General features: G+C 38.9%; 1 pseudogene; it reads right to left on the bottom strand.

Annotated features, from left to right (window-relative positions):
* The window catches only part of LOC137392280 (chromodomain-helicase-DNA-binding protein 1-like), a 71,913-nt pseudogene extending 53,798 nt beyond the window's left edge, over positions 1 to 18,115 (bottom strand).
* Between the last annotated feature and the right edge of the window lie 3,878 nt (positions 18,116 to 21,993).

Raw genomic sequence — 21,993 nt, 5'->3', positions numbered from 1 at the left:
CTTAAGCTGTTTGTCTCTAGTGGATGAGCTGCCATCACTGAAACTTATTTACTGCTGTGGTAAGGAGCAGTTGAGATATGTAAACATAGGCTGTCTGCCTACCGTCCTCACACCCGAACGATGCAAAGCACTGCTCGGGCTCCATGCTGTAAGTGGATGCGACAGTGTAAGCGCATTCTATTCCAAAGGGAAGATAACTTTCTTCAAGCTGCTAAAGAACAATCCTGAATTCTGTAACACACTGAAATTATTGGGAACAGATTTTGAAGTTAATGGTGCAATAAAAGAATCTATTGAGACATTCATGTGCAGATTATATGGTGAAGAGACAAATTCTATCAATGAAGCATGGTATAAGATCTTCTGCTCACCGTCTCGCACATCACAATCAAACCTACCACCCACACTAAATGAGTTAAATCTATATATCTAGGGCTGCCTATCAGGCCGCGACTTCCAAAAGAGCCAAGCAAATCATCATCAATGCCCCTTCCCCCTAGCAACATGGATGGTTTATGGAAAGTGAAGAGTTTAAAGCTAGATGGATGACACAACAACTAGCACCTCCTGACCATACCTGCCAACTCTCACGCATTGGGAGTGAGACTCACGCAATCACCCCAAAGAAAAAATTAAAATGCGTGAGAAATGCGTGAGATTTTTGCCCCAATTTCCACAATTTTATATATACTATCATTGATACATCAGTTGCCCCAAAACAAAATATCACGCATTGCCCCACTCTTGGGTTGGCAGGTCTGCTCCTGATGTGCTCATGGACATGTTTTGTCGATGCAAAACTGGTGCCAGTCTCGTCGTTGTCAGCGCAACAATAAAGATCTCAAGTGTACGGACATGTGCAGACGCAGCTGCTGTAGCAATAGAAATAAAGAGGATGGAGAAGAAAGTAGTGATGCAGAAGACTCAGATGACTGTGAATTAGAAGGTTAGTAATCGAGTGGTATTGTAACCAGAGGTGTGCTTCATGTTTGATTAGAATACATTTACATGTATGTCATACCGTATAAAAGACTGACTACCCTAGGACACTTGTATTTTGCTAGTATTTAGTTTCGTGAGTAGCACACAGAGTAAAACTCCGCTGCAACTTAATTTCGCGGCTCTGATAAGTGCGAAAATATAGTGATGTGAAAATAAATGCAGTGGAAAAAACAGATTACATTCTTCAGGTCCGGTTCGCTAATAAGAAAAAAAATTCAATTTGGGACTAGTTCGTATTTGTGAACCGCAGGTTGAAATGTGTGGGTGAGATCAATAATTCAATTTGATGACTTGCTGCCATTTGTTTCTTGGACTATCAATGATGTCTAGGTCCTTCCCGCCGTGACTTTCACACTCGAATCTCAAGAAGAAAATAGATGGGTAACAACCAACTTCACAACCAAAACTGTTAACCTTTTCGCTGCCATAAACGCATTTATGCGTTTTCTAGGGGACACTGCCATAAACACATTTTTGGACTTTCTCAGCAATTGCGTGGTAACCTGATTTTATTATTCCTTGACTACATAACCCACGGTCTTTAAAGGTTGACTGGCAACAAAATTCACATTACAGTTATTTGGTATCAAAAGATTCGCCATGTCTTACTCTGTTGTGTGGTAGGTGCCAAATATGTGGAAATGTGATTAAAAGCTCTTAAAAGCTCAAAAACAAAAAGCCGCCGTAGATTGGAATCTCTTGATTTCGATGACGTATCCGCGGATTTTGGTTATTGTCTTGTCACGTGATGTTCTCGCGTGAATTGAAAGGCCAATACAAAGCTCAATATCAAACTTATCGTAGCAATAGTTTATGACGAACATTTCGGGTTTTACCTAAGACCCCGTATCAAATATAGATGCTCGCTACTTTACAGTTTCAGCTTGGTCATTTCGTCCGACTATTCAACATACGTGTACATGTCCGAGTTGCGATCATAAAAAATGTCAAATTCTGAAGAGTTAAGACCCTGGCGTTTCGAGCCTGACGCTCTATCTGAAGAAGATCCTCAACAGAATCAAACCTCCCAGCAAGTAAGCACCGCCACTAGCCAGCTCTTATGTGCCAAGCTAGCTAGTAGTAATAGTTTTAGCTTAAGAGTGATAGAACGAATATTATTATTATATACATGTACATGATTTTAATAATGATAATTATCGCTTCATATTGCGAAAAAATAATTACAGATTTTTCTCGAATGACAACATTAACAATTTTAATATTTAAATCTAGTGCTGCACTGATATACTGTTGGATAACATCGACCCGATGTATTAGCTATGGTTGCATAGGCATATCTGTTAATTTCTTTAGGAGCTAATACTACCGGCTACAGAGTGGTGTGTCTGCAAGCGCTGTCAAGACATGCCATCTCTTCTTGAATGTTTGTGCTGCCATGATGCTGAGTTTGCGCATCATCTCCATGACCGCGGGGAGCATGAATGCCTGTGTATGCATCCTGGTGTGGACGAACTTGTGGCGCCTGCACCCCTTGAGTTGGGGTGGAATAATTACCTGTGATATCATAGTGAGTTGGATTTTCATTTAAGGCCAATAACACCAAAGCTATGCTAATGTGTCATGCATTATCCACAATTCTTGTGTTACACATTTAATGCATTGGTTGAACACACATATTCTGAACTAGTGGAACACAAGGAGAATTGTTATATCTGGCTTGTACACTTACTACAGTAGAGAGTGTATTAGTTTTATGATTTTATTATATAAAGATCGAGATTATTTTGATGATCAGCAATTAGTGTTTATCAATAATTGTTTTGGTAGATAATCTATTCCCATTTGGGGAGCCATCGCCAAATGCTCGGAAAAGGTTGTGTGCATACCGCAATCTTGTGTTTTGGTTTATGCCGCAAATCTTGTTTGCAAGTCTGCAAACTCTTCTTCATCATCCGTTGGTGGGAAAAAAGCCCGAATCTTAGACACCAAGCAGGCAGGTAGAGGCCGTCGCTCACCGCGACGAATTTGCGGCATAAGCCAAAACACAAGCTTGTGGTATGCACACAACTTTTGTAACAACATCCGTTGTAATGGACCTCACTCTCAGGCCGTAGGAAATTAGATTGGACTGGCATCGCTTGAAGCCTTCCAGCTCTATGGCGTTAGAGCTGGTGGTCTCCGTTGACTGCAAAGTGAAAAAGTTACGACCAACAATCACTTTCACATTATTTGAATGAATTATTTAGCTAGATCAGCAACTTCATGTTTATGTATTAATAACTACTAAAAAATTTCGGTTTTTGTCAGGCTGTGAAGTAAAAACTGTCAAAGTTTTACCTTGACAAGATGGCTGCTGACTATTAAACCGCAGCTCTGATCCATCATAGTGTAGGCCCCGTATAGTGCGCAATGCCCCGGACTATCACATCTACTGTCACCTGCCAAATCAAGCTCCCAATCGATTGCTGCCATCAGTCCCTCGTTATGTAGGGTGTACTGCTCATCAATACACTGTAAAATATTGTAAAACTTCATTATACCAGATTAATTTGTATCATATCATTAATCTAAGAATGTAGAATCCTCTTCCCCCTTTTGTGTTATATTATGATGAAGAATCAGAATTTCAAATTATAATATATTTCGATTGAAGGATGACATGTTTTCATTTCAAGAAAAAAGTTGTTTCTAAATATCGTTATTCAGTTAGTGTGCCTAGCTTTTACTCACATTTTCCAAGTTTATGGGTAAATATTAAGACTCACACCATGTAAGTATTCTCTTTGTTGGTAAAGGCAAACGCTGTGGCTTGGTATCGCGATGTTCAGGAGCGACAGAAAACGGAGGTTCTGCGTAAGGCATCCGCCAGAAAAGAGTGATGCAGCTGCCAGCAGAGGGTTGATGACGTGAGCTCTGTTCACCCTGGCAGTTGTTTCCCAAGTGTACGATTGGTGACAGGAGGCACATGTAACCTTGAACTCTACCCATCCGCCTTCTCGCACCATCGTGAATGAGCAGGGGAGGGTGCAGGCGTGACAGTGAAATAGTCGCTGGAGTGCTGTCACACTTACTATTATTTTCTCCTCTTTGAAGGATTTGGGTCTGAAATCACAACACAATAGTTGACTTGCAATGAGATTTGTACAACATCATTTCCTGTTATTATATCATATTTGCTTGATCAGAAAAAGAATAAATATATAGCCATGCAATCATGACACAAATTTTACAAAACCTTATCAGAATCCATGATATTGTGAACATAAAAATGTGAGTAATAACTATGGATATTCTTTATATTTTGTCAAGTTTGGTTAGGTTCAGCTCTATCTTACATGTAATTGGAGAGTGTTTGACGCTGGCCAACATAGCACTCAAACTCTGCCCAGTCTTCAGTGGTTGGCACAAACTCTTCATTATCTAATACTAATAATAATCATCTAATAATACTATATGCTATTAACGATGATACCAGAAAATGACAATAACTATTTTATATAACATATCTATAAGTGAGTGGGGTTAAGAAATTTGGCGAAATTAATCGTGAAACTTATAACATTATTTTATCAATTATAGATAAATATGACATTACGTTTTACAGATAGATATGCAGTATGGATTAGTTTTGTTATTATAATAAGAATAATACACGTAATTAAAAAAATAAAATACTAATAATATCATATTACAATTAAATGACATTAATATTGTAATACTGAATATAAATTAATACAGTAGTATTAGGAGAATACTGGAAAATAACCCGAGTTACTACTACTAGTACAAGTGGTTCATAAAATAAATTACTCACGTGCTTTGGTGGAATGTGGAGTATGCAAACAGGTTAGAAAACATGTCGTCTTTGAAATGGCGAAAACAAAGGTAAGAGTAAGTAGGCGAATAAATAAAGTTTGTCACATCCAGCTTCACCCAGTTGCTCCACGCCCGGTGAAGGTTTGGTCTTTTCTCTGCTCTTGGCTAAGAAAAAAGGTGCTTCTCAGCTTGCCAGTTGCACAAACCCGATGTGGCGCGTTAGAGATTATGACAAATTGAAATTAACAAGTTTAATACGAGAAAGCGTATCTGTTATTTGCGATAGATCAAACTTGAACTGAAACTAACATTATCTGATCATGTGACTTACAATTCCTGCCATATGGCGCGAACAACTTCTACAGCATTTTTCGACCATCATAGCGGACCAAAAGGCTCATCATTTTTATCAGAGGATGACATGCAATCGTTCAAGCTAAGTTTTAAAAATTAAGCATATTTTTATTTTATGTTTTGAGATATCAATGCTCAAAGTTGCAGCATTACGATGCCGATAAAATAGACGCGTAAGAACAATAGACATGGTTTTTATCGCAAGCGTGAAGTACATTTGTGAAAATAGTTCGACGAATAAGGATGCATGAAAGTGTAAACATAAACCATCCGGCACACATACGTCACATCTTAGCCGTTTTGGAAAACGAATCCAAACTAGGGCGGTCTCGTGTCGCTGCAATTTTCTGTTCGCTTTTAAGAGCTTTTAATCGCATTCCCACATATTTGGCACCTACTACACAACAGAGTAAGACATGGCGAATCTTTTGATACCAAATAACTGTAATGTGAATTTTGTTGCAAGTCAACCTTTAAGAGTTTTATGAAATTGACAGTGTTGTCCGAAGATTTCTCTATAAAATCAGCTTAAAACAACGAAGCAATTTTAAACTTTTGTTTGAGAATTTCTAATCTAAAAACAAACATTTTTCTTTGAGCTCATTAACTACCGCGCGCGAGTCATAAAACAGGTAATTAGTTGTTGATGACATTATAGCCAATTAAGATTTAGATTTTCGTGATTATGCAGATAATTAAAGTAGCAGCACTGTCTCTGACAGTGGTGAATGTAATAGTTTTGTAAGAGTAAGGAACATTGTGGAGGATCGTTTTAGCTTCTGATCGATCGTAGCTTCACATAGCTTGATCATCGCGCACAAGTAGAGATACATTGAATTTTTGCATAGCAATATTGGTTAAAATGTTGGCAAAATAAAATATGTAACAAAAATGTTCTAGATAGAGATTGAACTTAAAAAATACTGTATACATATCATGAAGCAATATCGGCAATTTCGGTAAAATGGCTAGCACTAGGCCGATAGCGAATTTGTACATGGTTGGCAGTGAACGAGATAATGTGGTTAGACCTGATGAGGGTTGATATTGTTTTTGGTTGGTAATAAAATTCATCACTACAATAATTATTCTTCAAATTTATGACTTCACCTACCAGACTTTCATCCTCATCAGTTACAAATTCGGTGACTAAACTGATATCATCTTAATTTGCTTTGCCATGCTGCTCAGTCAGTGTATTAGCTATAATGGGTTTACCAGAAATTTCCCATTGAGCCCAACCACAGACGAAAATTGCCTGCATTTCTAATATGACGATTTTATTGTGGATATCAATGAACAATTTAACTTCACGTTTTCGCTCGTTCGTTATGATAGTTAAGTTTTGCTCATGAAATTTTCGCGCGAGGATGACACCGCGAAAATGCGAAAGTTAGATGACGCGAATACATAAGTGTCCTAGGGTAATTGCGATTTCACTTGCTTAATAAAGTACGTGGTTCAACATAATAACCATTAATGATGAATATATGTATACTAAAACATTATATATACTTGGTCTGAGTCTTTAAAAATACTTTTCATTTTGTTTTGCAGATCTGTAATGATATAGGAGTTGCGGAATAACAAGGACAAACTGTAAAGCTGCCACAATATTAACCAAACTGAGAATACATAATATTATATAATACAATTCTAATATTATTCTAATATTTGAAAAATAAATATTTTAGTGTTATCAGAATTGATTCCAACTTGGGTTATTGCTAATTATTTAGTATTTATATGCCATTTTCATTATCACATTGTTGGTAGAAGCACATAAAACATTACAGACATCTATTCAATTAAAATAATATATTAATTATATTGCTCAAAAATGAACAATCTGAGAAGCGTAGAAACCAGATACTTGAAATCAGCTCAAAACTCTGATCTAGATGCCACTCTTATTACATAGTCCACCTTTAAAAGGAATAAATCACTTTTTAACAGCTTTTTGATGACCTCCTGCTCTACTATCAGTCAATGTTTGATTCAGATACTTTTATACCTGGCTGGTTAAAAACAGTCTACTCTAATAGCACCAACTATCCAAAATGCAGCTTTGTCAATGCTACATGAAATTTGCTGTTAATAATGTTGAGCTAAAATCCATACATACATTAGAAGTGGAAAATTTTACACGCATTAATTTATCTGTATAGATCCAATACTGCAAACCAGGTAAAACTTAACAATCATGGCATTACATAAGAAACATGTTAGAGTGGAAACTCGATATGATTGACGCGAATGACAGTGATTTAAAAACCTTTGAGGACGATAGCAATTCAGATGAAGGCTAAACTCCAAAATCCACTGGTGAATACAAGCTAACACGTATAAGAAATACAAATATGACATTTTATAAGAAAAATAATATATCAGTTTATTTTTTGAATTAGACGCTGGATAGACTACAAGTTCTGTAAAGCTTAGCATAAAAAGATAAACTTATGATGATGCTCAATATGATTGTGAGAGTGACAGCAGCAGCGATTTTAGTTCCACAGTCTGCTTCCACGCCCAGATATACTAAGCCATATTATCCCTAGGGAAAGAAGAAATTTGGTCTACCTTCAGGAGACGTTGAAAATTCACCACAGCAATCTAATGAAAATCAACATCTACTCACACCTTATAAATACTTTCAGAGGTTTGTACCACCCGACATAATAAGTAACCTCACAAAAGGTACTGGCTTGCAATGTCCAGAAAATGAGAATGAGTGCCAATACCACAACGAAAGAATTTGAGCAGATGATAGGAATTTTTTTTTGAATGGGCTTAGTTAGGCTTAGAATGGCTAGTGCGCGTCAAGACTGAGAAGCTGAGAGTGTATATAAGCTAGTCAGTGGTGCCATGCCAAAGAATAAGTTTGAACTACTCAGTACCATGATCCACTTCATAGATAAAGCATCTATGGAGAATGATGCAGAGCGGGAAGACAAATTATGGAAAATTCGTCTTTGACTAAACGCTACGAGGACACAATGTCTAGCAATCGTACCAGACGCACACTCATCAGTTGATGAAATGATGTGTCAGTATAGATGAATTAGAAGTCCAATACTACAGTATATAAAAAGCAAACCTCACCCTAGCGGGTTGAAAATATAGGCAAGGGTTAACATTAGAAGACTGCGGAGTGATTTCGATGTTTATCGAGCTTGTGATGAAACTCAGACAAAATTAGGTCAAGGAGGCGATGTCGTTGCAAAGCTTACATAAACTTTACCTATACATCAAAGTTACAATGCGTATACTGACAATCTCTTCACAAATATACCTTTATCGAAAATATTTAGAGATGATGCAATATACTACAACGGTACTGTCAGACCGACAGACGGTACTGTCAGACAAACAGACGGTACTGTCAGACAGACAGACGGTACTGTCAGACAGAACAGGCTTCCAAGAATCATGGACAATGAGTCAGCTCTAAGAAAAAAGGGCCATAGTTCATATGATTACAGAGTAGATGAAAACAAGAATACTGCTGCAGTTAGATGGTTGACAACACAGCTTTGACAATGTTGTACACCACTACTTGCTTACCGTAAAACCCATATTTGAACGCCACCTTTATTTGACCGCCACCTACATTTGAGTGCCACTCTGGTACAAGAATTGAAAAATAAAGCACACCTCTTCAAGTCAACGCCACTTCTATTTAAACATCCCATCTATTTGAACACCACTTCTATTTGACTACCACTATTTGATATTTTTGATCTTTACGAACTTTAATAGCAAGTGATCAGTAAAAAAGTGTCCACAAAACCGTACTAATAGTGACTCAGTTACATCAATAACAATTTGTTCGTTTATGTTCGTACCGAAGTCCGTTCTCCAACTCCAAGTCTTCAAGGTTTTTTGTTAAAACTTTGAATGCAAAACCAAAGATATAATTAGTAACTGTGTCAGGCTAATAGTAGTTCCTTGTCTAATGCGGTCTTAATATGTTGATGTATGCGAAAGACGCTTTAGCATTTACAATGAAATCTGTGCTTACCATGTATTTTGAGACTAAAATTTTGAGGCTATTTTGATTACAAGCAGTTTCTCATTAGTTGCACAAGAAGTATATATTCTAAATTGCAACGCCTAAAAATTTTGCTCAGCTACAAAAATTGTTTGGACACGAATATCGACTAGCTCAGCTGTGCCAAAGAGGAGTTGAGGTCAGGAGACACTGAAAGGTATTGAACAGCCAGCATATGAAATGGTTCCAAACAAAAGCAACAATCAGAACGCAACTTAAACAATGCTAATATTCTTGTTTTAGAAAAATTAATTGTTTATGAATGTATCATAAATATGTTTGCTAATGTCCGCTTGTCATTGAATATAATTATATTTGTAGCCTTTGATTGATTATTACTATATAGCTCGTAAATTTGGAGATTTGTAATATATTAATTAATAGCATCATTGTGATAATCTGAACTTGACTTACAATGGATCGACGCTCCTAACTCCTTTTTATTGCACATAAAAAACAGTTTTGGTTGCTAACTGTAGCAAAAATATCAACAATTGCAGTGAGCTTTTATGCAACCTTATTAAATATAGCTACAAAATGGAAACATGCCTTCAAATTTAAAGTGAAATAAAACACTTGAAAGCTCCAACAAGTTGCAACAAAGGCTATAAAATCATCGTAGGTTAATTGCAAGCAACAAATATCAACTGGTGGAGACATGTATCAACTTTCCAACTGCATATTTATTCAGAGATCTATGACAAGTTGGTAGTAAGTTAGCAAATTTCTTGCATCCAAAAGGGTTAATGTCGCTCTGCCGAAGGAGAGTGCAAAATATAAGCGACATTCATTTGGCCTGTGAAAGAGTTGAATTTATCTTCCCAAATCTCTGATGTGTTTTAAAAATTCTTCGTCAGGAATTTTTGGAAGATACTCCCACAGGATTACTCATAGTATTTTAGTAAAGAATAAAAAGGTCTCACTAATTTACGTCTAGAAATTAGTTAGCTGATGTTTATATTTTGCGATATTTATATTTTGGGAATGAAAGAACAAGAAGCTTTGGTCAAAGAAAAAAATTTACTTTCACTTTGAACGGTAAATAATAAAAAAGCCAAAAATGTTAATAGTCATATGATCATGAACTGTGATCCAGTGCATCTCATCATATGCCACATAAGTTTAGGTCATAGCAAAATGTGAATTTGAAGAACAATATTTGGGATGGCATTAGTGAGGATAATTGAGTCAGAAACGGAAAAGCTAATCAAATAAAATATTTAATTTACAGCCTGGGCATTACTGAGTTAAATTCGCTGTTCAGAGCATTTGCCCTAGATAATGGCCAAAATGACCATATGTACGCGATTGTTTTTCATGACAAAACAGTCAGCGGCATTCAATGACTAAACCCCCGCTCATTTTAGCATACACAAAAAGGCCAATAACGCTACCTACGGTCTACTATTTTCGCATGTGAAAACCAATGCAGCAGCACTTGCATGGTAGCAATAGCATTGTTTTATGCAGATATCCAATTATGACTTTACACCAGTTAACATTTAGTTTAATAAAAATGATGTCTGCAGTGAATCTATACATTTTTATTCTGATTACTAGCTACAGGCCATCAGTTATATAAAATACATTATTTAAAATATGGTTTGCTAGATTATGGAGTTAAAGGAGTTGCATTAAAGTTAACGGTTATTTGCAAATTTATTAAAATGAATCAAGCTAAACTCAGATGTATGTATTTAGTTTCATACTGCAATTAGAACAAGAGTATGCATTTGTTAGAGAATTGCTGATGAAAGTTCAAATACATGATGACATGATGCATGAGCCAGCAATAGTATAATCCTTCACCAATTGGGGTATGTTAGTGACTCAAGAATGCATCACTTCAAAGGGGTTAAAAAAGTTGGTACCTCCATGATGTCATACATGTATATTAGGCGGTAAGGAATTTCAGACTCTTGCCACACTGATATACAACTTGCCAGTTTTCACAAGTAGTCAAGAAAGGTAGTGAAAAAGAAAGTAGTGACTGTTTAAATGACTTCTGAGCGTTGTTATATTGACATTTCACTAAAACTCAATACCGACTGGGAATAGGACAGATTACTAGATATATATGCATATATTATGCCGTTGCTGGGAGATATTAAGACACCGCCAAAGAATGGAGTAAGCCCAAGAAGATATACAATCTATATATATATTTCTCGAAGTATGTCTGTCATATATCTGTTGGTTTTCCGGCTATAGCTATTATTAGAACAGCGGAGCTGGACAACAATGCAGACGTAAAGTCATGGAGTACCGTCATTGAAAGCCTAGCCTTATTAACTAGCTTAGTGGAATTTTCCATTGGCAATATGCCAGGCTACTAGCTTGAAATGTACAGTTGTTTGACAAAGTTTTAAAACCTTTACAGTTGTTTTTATTTTTCTCTTAATTTATTTCAACTACACAAAACACCTCTCTCATGATATGTAGTTTGAAAGTAAAATGGGAAACGTTGTTGTATGTTAAATACAAATTAAATTTCTGTCCAAAGACTTTTTTATTACCTGGACAATGCCGGGTGGTACAGCTATAATATATATCGGTATACAATGCACACATCGGAATGTACAAATAGCAAGCCACACCAGCAACAAGATCCCTGAAGGCATTCAAAGCCCAATAATTAAAAAGCAGCAACATGCTGATTAAGAACTCTAAACTGAGGAGAATCAATCACCAAGAGAAGCTGAAAAACAATCTTCTCCCAGCTGACATCGGACATTGGCAAAATAACTGAATATATCATTTCATCGATATGGTGAATTTCCCTGACGTACAACAGAAGCAACATTACGCAACTACAACATTTGTCCCACTAGGACAGCTTTCTTCCGATGACCTACTTGAACAAAGTGCTCCCTCAATGACCAACCTCAGTAACCTAAAAACACAACCCTTAACGCTTATACATCTAACCTCAGGCTAATCAAAATGTTATAAAAGAGAACATTTATAATAGTTCATCCTCTTTTGACAGTGACGCCTTGTAGATGTGCAAAACTGAGCTCACGAGCAGATACAGCTAGCTGTTGGCGTAAGATATATTTATATTACTTAGCTTCTACTACTTCTTGTAATATACATTTTGTAAGTATAAGTATACATGAAGTATATGTATACTTCATGTTTATTTTACAAAAATTAATATTAATTAATAATAAAAAGGGCACATTTAGCGTGTGTAATCACGAAAAAGATATACAGTATGTGGTACGAACGATGGGAGTGATGAGAATGGTTTAGCCTTGTGGTTGTGCGCGACTGTTAGCAGACTTGCGATTTGAAGGGTGCAAGTTTTAATCCAGTACGAAGGAGATTCTTTGTTGCTATAACTTTATCGTTATAACTGGATGAACAACACGCAACAAACAGACACTGTGATTTATATATGGATGTAGCAATTATTTTAACAAAGTTGGCTAGTCACTGCATCTGATGAAAAGTTTACTACCAAGATATGCTATTAGTTGAACTCTGAGAAGTTAGGTTGGTCTTCATGAAAGCAACTTGATTTGGAAGTTTTTCCTAGTCAAACTCACAAATACAAAGCTGGCGATTATATTGCGTAGTTTTTGATCAGCAGCACTCAAGTTACTGTATAAATTGGAACCGATTACACAAACAACCAACTGGAGTAAGTCAGCAGTTATAGTTCACGATAAGATAAGCAAACCACAAAAGAGCCTGAGAAGATAGAGCAGATGTTTAAACAAACATAGATAATTTTTCGCAGAGCCAATGAAAAAGTAAGTAGAGTTGTAAAAACTGATGACTTCAATCTTCTTTACGCGAGAAGCTAACATTCACATGTCTACTGCCAGCTGAAGAGTTTTAGAATATCCTTATAGATACTATTTAGGAAAGATGAGCAAAAAGGCGATGCCGAAAGAGATATTGTTAGCTGCTGATAAGATATGCGCAATTGCTGCCTAGAATCATAAAGCGAATCATAGAGCGAATCATAGAGCGAATCATAGAGCGAATCATAGAGCGAATCATAGAGCGAATCATAGAGCGAATCATAGAGCGAATCATAGAGCGAATCATAGAGCGAATCATAGAGCGAATCATAGAGCGAACCAGAGAGCGAATCATAGAGCGAATCATAGAGCTCACAAGATCTCACACAATGATGAGTATTAAAAAGTTTCCTTACAAACTTGAAAAAACTCTTTGATCGCTTTTGAGTGTGTGTTATTTCTGCCAATCAACTATTTCTACCTAAGCAAAAATAGTTGTCATATTCGAGTAGATTTAATGAGTAGGTGTACTTAGGTAGAAATAGTTTTCATATTCGAGTAGATCTAATGAGTAAGTGTACTTAGATAGAAATAGTGTCATACCAGAGTAGATCATATGAGTAGGTGTACTTAGGTAGAAATTGTTGTCATATCAGAGTAGATCATATGAGCAGGTGTACCTAGGTAGAAATAACTGTCATACCAGAGTAGATCTTATGAGCAGGTGTACCTAGGTAGAAATAACTGTCATATCAGAGTAGATCATATGAGTAGTTGTACTTAGGTAGAAATATCTGTCATACCAGAGTAGATCTTATGAGTAGGTGTACCTAGGTAGAAATAACTGTCATACCAGAGTAGATCTTATGAGTAGGTGTACCTAGGTAGAAATATCTGTCATACCAGAGTATATCTTATGAGTAGGTGTACCTAGGTAGAAATAACTGTCATATCAGAGTAGATCATATGAGTAGGTGTACTTAGGTAGAAATATCTGTCATATCAGAGTAGATCATATGAGTAGGTGTACTTAGGTAGAAATATCTGTCATATCAGAGTATATCTTATGAGTAGGTGTACCTAAAGGTAGAAATAAATGTCACACCAGAGTAGATCTTATGAGTAGGTGTACCTAGGTAGAAATATCTGTCATACCAGAGTAGATTTTATGAGTAGGTGTACCTAGGTAGAAATAGTTGTCATATTCGAGTAGATCTTATGAGTAGGTGTACTTAGGTAGAAATAACTGTCATACCAGAGTAGATCTCATGAGTAGGTGTACCTAGGTGCAAATAGCTGTCATATCAAAGATACCTCATTTACAGCCTGGGACTTTTAACATTTTTCAGAACTTGACACTACTTTGACTCTTTCTTTATTAATTGTGATTAATCTGCTATATCAGCTTTCAGAATTGTCTATCCTTTTAACACTCTAAAAAACGAAAAGTGTTTTTCGTTGTTTTATTTGTTAAAGGTTGTCTGTTCTTTCAGTAAAATAGTAAGTGATTTATCAGTTGATGGAAAACTATCAGATGTTTCACAACTTTATTGAGCTTTCCGCTCTATGAACATTTACAAAATACATGCAATATTTATCCAGCAACATCATCTGCACATGCCTCATCCTTAATACACATGGCTGATATATGGACGTAACGCTGGATGTTATTTGGTACTGCTGCCCAGCCACATGTGAGCTCTTCGGTGATGTCTACCTTTTTCACAAAATGAGTCTCTCTACCATGTGACCATGGGTCTTGTTTAGCACATGATACCATGTTGAAGCTAAAAGAGTTTAAAATTTGCAATAAAGTTAGAAAAACTAAGAAGAACTATGAAACTGAAAATAGACTAAAGATGACATGATCGATTAATTGTTTTAAAGAGACTACATACAGTTAGTAGAGATACTACAAGATTGAGGTGAAGTTAAGTGCATGTACAAATAAAATGCAGATGAACTACGTCTCATATTGACTTGTGAAACTTCCATGATTATCTCATAAAAAGCTCACCCAGTTGGACAGCGAATTGGCTGGGATGTTATGGTGAGGTCTTGGTTGACAACCTTGGCTTGTAGATATTTAGAGTATTTGCAGTTCACCATAGCCTGTAAAGAATAATATCTTACCATCTGTTACATAGTAGAGTAGATATCATGACGGTTTTGCTGTGAGAATGGTACATATGCTATTGTAATTGGTAGAAGAAACATTACTATTATTCATGTTTCATGAGTAGCATTACTATCACATGTTTTCCATAATATTATAATACGCTATATTTCATTCATAGTCACACATTGTCTTAAAACTGTCACTTTGAGCTATATGTCAAAACAAATAATAACTTTATATGGATAATACTCTCGGCTTCTAGTACAAAACGTATTAAATCGTTAACTCACCACAGCCCGAGATGTTGCCCCCGCTTGCTGGTAGGCTGTGCAGTGTCTTGCGTTAGAGACATCAAAAGCAGTTCCGTCGCAGAAAAGCTCATCCTTGCAAACACATTCAGCTGCATAGAAATTCTCTAAAAATAGTAAAATATGAAAGTACACTAAACACTACTATCCATAAACTGCCTCTGTGTGCATGACTAGTATCAAAGCAATGCTATCACGGAACTGTCTAGAAAAAATTATGGATATTAACCATCAGTTCCGTGAACCTTTTACTGAATGTCCTTTTCTAAAAAGCTGTTTGTCCGAACGACGATGAGATTGAAACATTTATATGAAATTCAACCAGTTTTATATTTTACAATTAATGTCAACATTGCTGATTAGCTTTAAAACACAGACTGTTGGCCTTTTAATTTTTTTAAGGAAATGATAATGTTTATATGCTGAAGCAAATTTGATTAACGTTTAAATGTGAGATTATTAAATCATCTACATAAAGTTTAATTCAAGTTTTATAGAAAAAGTATTGACTCCAACAAAGCCGGGTAGTCATTTGACTTTTAAATCTCATAAAATAATCCAAATTAATCAGTATATCGAAGTCTATGGCTGGTAAAACACGATAAGTTTTGAAATATAGTGTTAACGTGAAACAAGACAATGATGAAGACATGAGAATGCTAGTAAAAGAGAAAAATAAGAAAGTTAGATATTAGCTACTGCACTACTTTCACATGTTAGTGACAGACAAAAAAAAACAAGTTACATATTGACCACTACACTACTATCTGACGAATAAACTAACCTATTTCACTGCTGCATTGGAAGTCAATACTTCATGTGTTTCAATCAATTTAAAAAGTAAGAAATATCAAGTTTTTACCTGGGCAAACAACAGAAGATGGGGCGTCATCATGGTCAGCACTTTTTGGTCCTTCCATCCAAAATCCTATGTTCGTACTGCTGGACAGACAGTCAATCCCTAAGTAAGATATTGTAGCAGCATAAGTTTCAAAACTGACATAGCTGTTACTAAGTAGTTCAAAAGAAAAATAAAATAAGCTGGTCATTGACACAGAACCAGCCATGCTTGACACCCCAATATAGTTTGTTACTCTATTAGCGTTACCAGATGATGTTGGTAACAATTTAACATACAATAATGCAAAGATTTGTGTCAAACTTGCAATAGTGGAGATCAGAGAAATCAAACACATGAAAAAATACATTGGCATTTATAAAACCTCAGCACCCAATACACCTGTCTCCTAGGTTGGCCTCTTGGAGCTAGTTTCTGAACTTGTCTAATTCAGATGCAACTATTACATGAAATGTATAATGGAATTGTCAGTAATAATTTAACAATAATATAAATGTGGCAGTTTGTAGATATGAGCTTCAAAGGTCACAGGGAGGCCCTTACAAGTGTTACATGTAGCTGTTGACATCATTTGTGTAGAGTATTTGCTGGTCAAAGTTGATATCAGTACAAAAGACTGAGACTGAAATATATCAGAGCTCATTACCTTTATTGCTGCCATTTTCAGCTGACACTAGGGTTATCAGCAAAAGACTCACTGAAAGTGTTAGAAGTTGTCCATACATTCTGTTTCATCTAAAATAGCAAAAATTGTAACAGACAATCTCAGCATTACTGGTACTTCACAAATAGAAAATTACAAATCCTGTAGCAAATTGTAACAACAGAAGTGATATCTGAGTACGCAGAAAGGCAACAAGGAGCAGCATCATAATTTTCATACTACTGAGATATTTAGCTAGTCTAAACATATATTGGTAGTAACACCAATTTAAAAATGAATGATTCTATATCAAAGTGAACAATAAAAAAGATGGCAAAAGAAAATGATTATATATGCTCCTACATGCTAGTCAATCAATTTATAAATCAATTCACAAGCTAAAGCGTAGCCCATGTATAAGAGTGTTTTATAACAACAAAAATTTCAGTTCACAGAGTGAAAACTGAGCAGCTCACATGTAATAAAAATGACCAAGAAAAAATAAATGAGGATGACTAAAGAACTGAAAAATTTTATAAAAGGGATAGCGAGCGTTTCTGTAAACTTGAAAAAAAGAGAAATCAAATATAATGCTAAGAGTACCTGGCGTGTGTTTAGAGTAGAGCTAACAGCAATTGGTAAGGTAATCTATCAGAAAGTTGACATACAAGTTGCTCTCGTTAGCTGCATCTGATGGTTCCCATGAATGATAGTAGCCTTAATTTGAGTTAAACATGAGTGTAGCCCGATTAATTCACCCTTCTCTCATCATAACATAAAACCAAGACAAGCAGTAATAGTACATGTTTGTGATTGTAAACTTTATTAGGAATTGGTGAAGAAGCAAACGGGTGAGTAAGGATGAGATAGCAACATGCTAGATGAGCTGATATTAGAATGCAATAACAATAGATTGTACAGTTTGTTTAAGTGCCACCTAGCTAGCAAAATGGATTGGCTGGGGCTCAACCAGCGAAGTACATGTTAGCAATATAACATGGATATTGCTAAGCAGCGCTAAGGTGCCATGATGACACACCAACCTCCCCTTTGCCATCAGCCTTCAATACCACAGCGATACACACCCACAGCGGAATGCTGTCACTGATCTCACGGCAGTCACTACTGCCAACCTGAAGGCAAACCAAATCAGCAGTCTCACTGCTACCCAATGGACTCTCAAGTCCGATCTCCACAGTGTAAATTGATGATCAGCTTACTTGCTCTCCACTGAGCCTTTTGTCAAGCATCTGTTTAACGCCTGCTTATATAGCGAGACCTGTTAGTCTCTCGGCTTTCCTGTGAAAAGCTAGCTTTTCAAAGCCCTGGCTCTTCATGAAAGCCATTCCCTTGTTACCATCTAATCACTAGAAAGCCTTGAAAATTTACATAATATCCCACATCTCCCCCAGCTTCTTACAAAGCTCACATGAAAGATGCATTGGTCTTGAGTGACTAGCACTCATACTCATCCAAATATGCAGGACGCCGTCGCAAACGCTATGACCGTCTAAGCGGTTCAGGCTGCTCAGGCAGTCTGTTCGCTTTGACCGCTGGCCTGTCTGCATTAGCCTCGGGTTCGACTTCCTCAGCTGGCAGCTGCGCTCCGTCACTTCCCTGATTTTCTGCCGCTTCCTCATCAGCTTCACTTAGAGGCCCAACAGGCAATACAGAGTCAATAGCCTGTTCCACCGGCGGCATACTGCTGGCATCCGCCTCCGGAAAGTGGTTGCCACCTAGACCCAATGATTTAGGTCGAATGTCACTGACAAGTCCATGGCTGACATGACCAGTACCTGTGTCGTTGCCATAGCACCGTCACCTGACATCCTTTACATGCCTAAGCATGCCATCCACACACTGAGTGCTTAGAGACGACGCTGGTAACCTGACCTAGCGTCCACTGTTTTGTGCAAAATGGGGGGTATGGTTTCACCCACACCTCATCACCTACACTAAAACAGCTTTTGACATCTTCCTCAGATGCCTTACTGTTGATATCAAAGGGCACTCGCCATTGGTATCGAAATAGCACATCTGAAAGAACAGAGGTCTCCTCTGTCTCCTTTCGAGGCGTTACATTATATCAAAAAATCGCCTCCTCCGGGTTGATCCCACCCCATTCGGCAATCCTCTTGATTGTCTGATGATTTCTATCTACTATTCCATTACGGCCAGGAGCATAGGCCGCTCGAAAACAAAAAGAATATCCCTACCTGTCAGCAGACTGATGAATAGCTTCTGACCTGAATGCCACTGAGTTGTCCAGCAACAACTCATAACATGGCCCGCACTCAACCATGATGCCACACAGCTGAATCACTATGTGGGCTGCAGATTCAGTTTGCAGCCTGCACCAGATGGCAAAATGCAATGGCCCACAGTCCACCATTAACAGAAAAGGACCGTCACCACAATGAGTCACATCGATAGCAACTCAGCACCAGTTCTCCTGTACGGCCAAATCTCCAACGACCACAATACTCTCGCCCCGGAATGCAGGGTCAATGCGCTGGCATGCCTCACACTCATCCAGGTTAGTCTTTACATGTTCCCGTGACAGATCTTTACGAATCTGTCATGCAAGAAAAAGCGTCCTGTAAACCCCCAAATGGTGCGGCAAACATGCTGCCCAAATGGCGTCTCTAAGACTTTCGCCGCTGACAGCCGCAGCTGACACCTCAGCTGCTTCACAGTCAGCCTCTCGGTACTCTAGCCAACGTCTTGGTACCCCGGTCATCTGATCAGCTTTATTCTCTACGGAATAAACAAAGTGAACGGACACTGCAAGTCCACACCTGGCTATAGTGTCCCAAATCAACCTCAAACGACGCTTCACAAGCATCTCCGCATCACATTTGTTCAGACACTGCTTCGTCCATCAATGGTGTTGGTCAACCAGTTAACAACTGTAAGCGAATCAATAGCCAATGTGGAGGTTTTGAACCCCCACGCGATCGCCAAATTGATACCGCGACCGACAGCCTCCAACTCGGTAACTTTGATGTGCTGATAGTCAAACTCCCATAAGAAGCATGAATCAGGCTCCACAATTAAAAAAAAGGAGAAAATGAAGAAAAATTATCACACTCGACTGACAGTCAGAAGTTATAAATAACAAGATTCAAAAGATAGATCCTTAATAAAATATTATCGATGACGAACTACAACTTTGTGGAATAAGTCTGTCATGAATTATTAGAATCAAATGCAGTGAGCTCAACGATTCAACATTGCAACCGACAAACGAAACAACCATCAGGACTAAACTAATGAATAAATGCATTAAAGTCTTAGTTACTGATACAGTGTTACTTAATTCGGTTAACTTAACAGGGTTCGCGGGGTTCGGGGGTTCGGGGAACTCAGGGGGGGGGGGGGGTTCGGGGGGTTCGGGGGGTTTCAGGGTTCGGGGGGTTCAGGGGGCTCAGGGGGTTTGCAGAGTTTTGGGTTTGGGGTTTGGAGTTCGGGGATTTGGGGTTTAGGAAATGGGGGCTTGGGGAATTTGGGGGGTTTGGGGGGTATGGGATTTGGCAGGCTTGGGGAGCTTAGGGGGTTTAGATGGCGTGGGGGGTTTGGGGTTTGGGGAGTTTAGGGGGTTTAGATGGCGTGGGGGGTTTGGGGTTTGGGGTGTTTGGGGTTTGGGGGGTTTGGGGTTTGGGGTTTGGGGTTTGGGGTGTTTGGGGTTTGGGGGGTTTGGGGTTTGGGGTTTGGGGTTTGGGGTTTGGGGTTTGGGGTTTGGGGTTTGGGGTTTGGGGTTTGGGGTTTGGGGTTTGGGGTTTAGGGTTTGGGGTTTGGGGTTTGGGGTTTGGGGTTTGGGGTTTGGGGTTTGGGGTTTGGGGTTTGGGGTTTGGGGTTTGGGGTTTGGGGTTTGGGGTTTGGGGTTTGGGGTTTGGGGTTTGGGGTTTGGGGTTTGGGGTTTGGGGTTTGGGGTTTGGGGTTTGGGGTTTGGGGTTTGGGGTTTGGGGTTTGGGGTTTGGGGTTTGGGGTTTGGGGTTTGGGGTTTGGGGTTTGGGGTTTGGGGTTTGGGGTTTGGGGTTTGGGGTTTGGGGTTTGGGGTTTGGGGTTTGGGGTTTGGGGTTTGGGGTTTGGGGTTTGGGGTTTGGGGTTTGGGGTTTGGGGTTTGGGGTTTGGGGTTTGGGGTTTGGGGTTTGGGGTTTGGGGTTTGGGGTTTGGGGTTTGGGGTTTGGGGTTTGGGGTTTGGGGTTTGGGGTTTGGGGTTTGGGGTTTGGGGTTTGGGGTTTGGGGTTTGGGGTTTGGGGTTTGGGGTTTGGGGTTTGGGGTTTGGGGTTTGGGGTTTGGGGTTTGGGGTTTGGGGTTTGGGGTTTGGGGTTTGGGGTTTGGGGTTTGGGGTTTGGGGTTTGGGGTTTGGGGTTTGGGGTTTGGGGTTTGGGGTTTGGGGTTTGGGGTTTGGGGTTTGGGGTTTGGGGTTTGGGGTTTGGGGTTTGGGGTTTGGGGTTTGGGGTTTGGGGTTTGGGGTTTGGGGTTTGGGGTTTGGGGTTTGGGGTTTGGGGTTTGGGGTTTGGGGTTTGGGGTTTGGGGTTTGGGGTTTGGGGTTTGGGGTTTGGGGTTTGGGGTTTGGGGTTTGGGGTTTGGGTTTGGGGTTTGGGGTTTGGGGTTTGGGGTTTGGGGTTTGGGGTTTGGGGTTTGGGGTTTGGGGTTTGGGGTTTGGGGTTTGGGGTTTGGGGTTTGGGGTTTGGGGTTTGGGGTTTGGGGTTTGGGGTTTGGGGTTTGGGGTTTGGGGTTTGGGGTTTGGGGTTTGGGGTTTGGGGTTTGGGGTTTGGGGTTTGGGGTTTGGGGTTTGGGGTTTGGGGTTTGGGGTTTGGGGTTTGGGGTTTGGGGTTTGGGGTTGGGGTTTGGGGTTTGGGGTTTGGGGTTTGGGGTTTGGGGTTTGGGGTTTGGGGTTTGGGGTTTGGGGTTTGGGGTTTGGGGTTTGGGGTTTGGGGTTTGGGGTTTGGGGTTTGGGGTTTGGGGTTTGGGGTTTGGGGTTTGGGGTTTGGGGTTTGGGGTTTGGGGTTTGGGGTTTGGGGTTTGGGGTTTGGGGTTTGGGGTTTGGGGTTTGGGGTTTGGGGTTTGGGGTTTGGGGTTTGGGGTTTGGGGTTTGGGGTTTGGGGTTTGGGGTTTGGGG

The sequence above is a fragment of the Watersipora subatra genome, chromosome 3 (genome assembly GCF_963576615.1).
Source record: "Watersipora subatra chromosome 3, tzWatSuba1.1, whole genome shotgun sequence".
Taxonomy (NCBI): Eukaryota; Metazoa; Bryozoa; class Gymnolaemata; order Cheilostomatida; family Watersiporidae; genus Watersipora; species Watersipora subatra.
This window is presented reverse-complemented; position numbering and strand designations above follow the sequence as displayed.